General features: G+C 39.1%; 1 long non-coding RNA gene across 1 annotated transcript; it reads right to left on the reverse strand.

Moving 5' to 3' along the window:
* Positions 1-3,921: 3,921 nt before the first annotated feature.
* Positions 3,922-5,502, reverse strand: LOC311303103. Its single transcript, XR_014629711.1, has 3 exons — positions 5,275-5,502; positions 4,551-4,627; positions 3,922-4,106 (listed from the first exon to the last, which is right to left on the reverse strand). It is a non-coding gene; the product is annotated as an uncharacterized lncRNA (long non-coding RNA).
* Positions 5,503-6,589: the final 1,087 nt, after the last annotated feature.

The following is a 6,589-nucleotide window of genomic DNA, read 5'->3' on the forward strand; positions in this document are numbered from 1 at the left end:
AATCATAGATCAAAGAGTTTTGTTTACAGTGTGTGGAGTGCCGTGATGTGACTAAGACAGCACACACTAACATATTCCATTCAGAAACAAACCAGATTCCCGACTGTGAACACGGGAAATCTCGCAAAATCTCTCGCCGTCAATCGTGATTTAAGAGTAAACAAACATGGCGGATGACGGGCAAGAAGAAATTGCGATAATAGTGTTTGGACTGATTTTTACAGAAAATGTCCAGAAAAAAAAAAGCTCTTTCTTCCGTCAGCTTGCTTTCTGATTTGGCATCGTTTCGTTCCACATGACAGTCTACAGAGTTTGTCCTTGGGGTTCCCACAACACAACAGGATTTCTGATTGTAAATATTCAACATGTTGGATGCAGCCCCCGACATTCTTCCGAGCAGATTCAATCCCTCTTAACACACCTCACACCACAGGAAACTCTGATAAGATAATCTGTAAAACCATCAAGATAATCGGGACTTTACATAGGACTGTCGGAGAATTGGGCACAAAATCAGCCCGATAATCTTGTAATGTGTGGGTGACTTTACGTAGGTGTAACCAGAAAGTACAAACTTAAAGTCCATAAAACAGAACATAAACCTGACATTACTCTCCCCTCCCGGTAGGTGCCTCCTGGCGCCGTAAACAGAAGATACACCATAGTGGTGATGGGCTAAAACAGAAATTAGTCCATATGGGGAGTGGGAAGTGCCCATAGGGGAACTGGAGGAAGTGTCTATGGGGGAGCCGGCAGAGGGACGGACCAAGGAGGAGACGATGGAGGGAGGAGCCAGGGATCGACCCAGAGCAGAGCTAAATGGATGAATGCCTATGGCAAAACCAATAGAGGGAGGAGCCAGGATGAAGACCCAGGGTGACACCATAGACCTGGAGGGCCAATGTAGAGCAGCAAGTTAGCAGGTCCGAAGTGGAGACAAGGATTCGGCAGTCCGGGGCGGAGCTGGTGGGAGTGAGGACCATGGCGGAACCGAAGGGAAGGAGGAGCCTGGCAGGGCCATAGGGGCGAAGGGTTAATATCATTGTCTTGCCTTAAAATGAAGCAATTTTCTTTGAAAATATTCAGAGATTTGAAGATTGGAGTGATGATTCTGAAAAATCATCTTTACTGTCACAGAAATAAATTACATTTTAAAATATATTCAATTAGAAAACAGTTCTTTTCTTAACTTAAATAACATTATACTGTAAATTTATTTTTTAAATAAATGCAGCTTTGGGGAGAATTCTGTCTCTCTCTCTCTCTCTCTCTCTCTCTATATATATATATCTATATATATATGTAAACACACATGTAGATGAGAGTCAACAGTCCATCTTTAATAATCCACACAGGTTAAATCCACCATAGAGACAAGCAATCCAACACAACCATAGTAGAGACGAGTCCAGACAAAGACACACAAACAGAACTGAACTTAAATAGTGAGAGGATAATGAGATGATTGATTATTGCAAGTCAAGTCAAGTCATCTTCATTTATATAGCGCTTTTAACAATTTAGATTGTTCCAAAGCGGCTTTACAGAGATACAAGGATAGTTTAAAGTAACAGAGATTGTTTTGGCTTTATAGCAGTTCTTTAATAAAGTTATTTTCCAGCTAAAGTTAATTTGATTGATTCACTTCCGTCGCAACGATCATTAGTTATTAACTTAGGGGCCGCTAACACGACACCGTTTTAACAGGAAACTCTACACAGACTTTAAACGCGAAACCTGTGAGAACGCTGATGGCGTGCACATGCGTATTACGAGTTCAGTCTATTGGTATGCGCGTTTGAATATATGTGCGCAGGTTTGTGATTCCCTACAAACCAAGCCTTAAAAATCTACTTGTCTGGCCTTAACATTTTTGATACAGAATTTTATCACTTCGGGGTAGATACGCGAACCGAATTTTCCCGACAATGCTTTTTCTGTAGAGTGGTAAAGGGATCCTCCATAAGGAGAAACTAGTTGGCACTTTAGCACCCCGCTATGACATCGGGTCCAGGCGCAGGTCCTTCATCAGATCTGGATACAGCCTGGATCTGGCAGGCTGCGGGAAAACCTCAGGATAAACAAAAACACTAAAATTAGCGTAGATACCATTCTTCTTATGATGTAACGAGTACATCAGGATTTATGGGAAGTGTTCCCGGTTTCGGCTGACCTGATCTATGCAGCCTAACATTGAGTTATAGAAGTCTATAATGTGTTATGTGTATGCTAGGTCAAAGAGATGTGTTTTTAGTCTAGATTTGAACTGACAGAGTGTGTCTGCTTTGGTAGGCAATGGTAGGAAGACTGTTCCAAAGTTTTGGTGCTAAATAGGAGAAGGATCTACTGGCAGCAGTTGATTTTGATATTCTAGGTATTATCAACTGGCCGGAATTTTGAGATCGCAATAGACGTGAAGGACTATAATGTGTTAAGAGCTCGCTCAAGTACTGTGGCGCTAAACCATTTAGTGTTTTGTAAGTAATCAGCAATATTTTTAAATGTATACGATGTTTAGTGCACAGCTGAAACTAATGTTACTGACCAAAATATAATATATTATATTATTGGTGAATTTTCATCAAGGCTGCATATATATTTATATAGTTGCAAATGTATTGATTTTTTACATTTTTACTGTCGATTGCTGTTGAATAAACCAAATGATTGGCACATTTTCTGAAAGCGACACTGCTTTACCCTAAAACAGATGTGCTGTATGTTCAAGAAAAGAATACTATTATCTAAACCGCTGTGATAGAGAGCAGGGGTGGCAGGAGACGCCCCCAAGGTACAATTGCTCTCCTCAGCTATTTCATTGACTCGGGCCACAGACTTTATTCTGCTCTCTTAGTAATTTTCGCAGTGGTATATTGCTGAATGACAATTCACCTCCCTTTCCATTAATTTTATCGACTCTCTCATGATCCTCGTGAAATTCAACTGCTGTGTGATATCTTTGCCCCCTGATAGTCTCATGGTCAATATGACTCGTAATGTTGAACATTTACATCAGCATACAACTGAGCGATGGACACAGACAGTTTATCCAAATATAAGCCATAAGGTAAGAGAAGGCACCAGAATACCAAACTAATAATAATTTTTAGAGGTTTTCTGAACACCACCATCTGCCATTGGTCAGACAAACTAAGAGTCCTGCCCCAAACTCAATAGAAACTGAATAGATGATCAGCATTCGCAACTGGAACTTGAGATGTAGCATTTAATAAATCCATCACTGAAAGTTAAGTCTATGAAAGCATTATCAAACATCCCCGCTGTATTTCATCACTTTTGGCCGTTATCTCAGAGGGTATTTATGTCTCTTGGCAGTCATCCTTTGGTTTTAGCACAATCATCCAATCAGCATGAGCTACACAGCGGAAACTGGCCCTGAGCAAATACTCCAGTTAGCCCTGTATTCATGCCAGACAGACAGCAACATGACAGACCTGCGCCCCAAAAATAAACTGTCAGTCACTCAAACTTCAGCACAAATACAATAATCTCTGTGGCATGCCTTTTAAAAGAGCGCACACTCTAAAAACTCCTGGGTCAAAAATAACCCATAATGGGTTATTTTTGACCCAACTCCTGGGTTAAAAAGGGACCAACTAATTTATGGGTTATTTCAACTCAGAAAATTGGGTTATGCTTTTTGACCCAAATTCTGGGTTAAATACCTGACCCAAATGTTGGGTTTAAAAAACCCAACATCTGGGTAGAAATAACCCAAAAATGAGTTGATCCTTTTTTAACCCAGGAGTTGGGTCAAAAATAACCTAACTTAACCTCACTATCCCAGTATGCCTTATTTCAGAAAATAAAACTTTATTTTACATTATATTACACACTTCAAGCACTTTTAAATTTTTATTGCATTAAATTAAAATCTATATGAAAAAACACACACTTGGACATGTTTATTTTCCTATTTATTTTAGGTCACACTGTAATAACAATATTAGAAATAAAAAATAGAAAAATAAACAACAATTCTCAGAAGAGCCTCAGGAATTTAAGCCTGGGGACAACTTTGGGGACAAGATATTTGATAGTGTCCTCATCAAAGAGAAGAAATGCCTCCTCATCTATGTCTTCATCTGAAAGACAGAAAACAAGACAACATGAGTATTGTTAATAAGTTGAGACAATTGTGAACCACTCACCAGACACTCTTTCATTATCAAGCTAACAAATAATCACTTTTAAGGGAATGCAGTGGCTTTTTTTTTTTTTTTTACGTGCCCAAATTGCTAGTTAACTAATGTGGTTCTTTTGCAGCATTAACGTTACCCATTTTGTGTGAATGACATCTTTTCTTTCATTAAAAAGTGTAATGACATTAATGCAAAGGTGAATATCTTGCCCATTCTTATGCATAACAGCTTAAAGACAAGGCACAATAATCTTTTAGCGTTGTGTATACCCCACTGGCGAAGAATTTGTGACTTTCACAAAATCTTGCACTGACACATTTAAGTCTTATTAAAAAAAAATGTAGGTATAGAGAGATGATATAAGGGCAATAAGAGTAAAATGCTCACCTCTAAAATTATCTGTCAGCTCAGACATCTGCCACTCAGTTAGCTTATCAGCGACAAAACTGTCCATTCAAGATGACCTGGAGAAAACATAGCAATATAGAGGTTAGCAACAATTTGAAGACTTGACCCGCTTCTTTAACTCTCACTACTTCAGCCAGTAGAGCACTGTATAATATGATAAGCACGGCGCAGCTGGAAAACATAACTCAACTATTGTGTTGCCTCGTCGCTCTGTAGCCGCGGCTATGGGGTTTGCACACCGGACGAGAAGTGCCGCGTCGCGTCTAGGACAACTCGAGGTATTGCTCAACGGACGTGCAGTCTCTCAAGGGGCTCACACACCGGACTCGAAGCGCAGTGTAGCCGCGGTTAAAGCCGTCTTTAAAATTCGAACACATTATTCTCTATGAGTGTGTACACACACCGGCGGCGCCATCCGGCATCTGTCCGCGACACCCATAGATATATAGTGTAACGTATATATCTATGCGCGACACCCAGCAACGGCTCAGGACCGTGTTCAAAATCGCGTCCGGTGTGTGATAACGTTACCTCGAGTTGTCCTAGATGTTGTCGTGATAGCCGCGGCTACATGCCAACCACAGAATTACCACGGCTAACGCTAGTCTCAACGTATTTTTTTTAGCAAATGGTGATAAACTAGCAACAGGGACATGGACACAGAAAAGTTTACATTACATCAACACTGAAAATACTCTCTTACCTTGAATATAGATGAAGTTGCACCGATGAAGCACAGGCCAAAACGGATCGAGCGCGAAAGCGACGGTTATTTCAAACGACTGTTGTGAGAAAATTCCAGAACAACTGCGGGCGAGAGAGAGAGAGAAAGCCAACCCTATAACCCAGAACATGGGTTACTCTTTGAAAAATAACCCAGAAACCCAAACAACCCATGAATTGGGTCAAAATATTAGCCCTATAACCCAGAAAATAGTTACTCTCTGAAAAAAATAACCCATAATTTTAACCCAACACAAATAACCCAGAAAATGGGTTGAAGAAATAACCCAGGAGTTTTTAGAGTGCAGGGAGCTGCAGATTACATCATGACCCTCTGCATTATGGTAGTTATCCTTCATATAGTATCCTTTATGGAGAGTACTTCTCCAAAAACAAATATCTTACTAAAACAGTGGTGGTGGTAGCATGGCATGGTGTATAAATGTGTAATACCATATGTTGATATTGTATACAGTATATGTCATGCTGCTGAATCGTTTTTACTGTAATATTGCATTAAATTACAATAAATATGATGATGATGATGATGATGATGATGAGGAGGAGGAGGAGGATGGTGGTGAATTTGTTAGTTGTTTTTTTGGTCAGGTCAGTGTGATTTGGGTCATTCACAATCGATATCCGATTCATGAATGAACAATTATTTTGAGCCAATTATTTTCGATGAACCTGTTGCATCCATTCACAAATTGCAGTGAACGATTCTTTTGTGAACTGGATTGATTCAACTGCAGCTGTCCTTTAGCCAACAACTCACTGATTCAATGATCTGCTCTGAACAAGTTTCCATTTAACAACTCAAGAAGTAAATAATACGAGATCAGCAAAGACGCATTAAACTTGTGTTGTATTGTATTTCAAATTAATTATGTTCTTTTGAACTTTCTAATCATTAATGAATCCTAAATATATATATATCATGGTTTCCAAACAAATATTGCACAGCACAAATGTTTTCAACAATGTTTCTTGAGCAGCAAATCAGCATATTAAAATGATTTCTGAAGGATCATGTGATACTGAAGACTGGAGTAATGATGCTGAAAATTCAGCTTTGATCACAGGATTAAATTACATGGTAACACTTTACAATGAGGTTCATTAACATTGGTTATTGTATTAACCAATGAGCAATACATCTGTTACAGTATTTATTCATCTTTGTTAATGTTAGTTAATACAAATACATTGTTCATTGTTTGTTCATATTAGTTCAAAGTGCATTAACTAATGTTAACAAATACAACCTTTGGGTGACACTTTATTTTACAGTG

This window comes from Rutilus rutilus, assembly GCF_951802725.1.
Source record: "Rutilus rutilus genome assembly, chromosome: 14".
NCBI lineage: Eukaryota > Metazoa > Chordata > Actinopteri > Cypriniformes > Leuciscidae > Rutilus > Rutilus rutilus.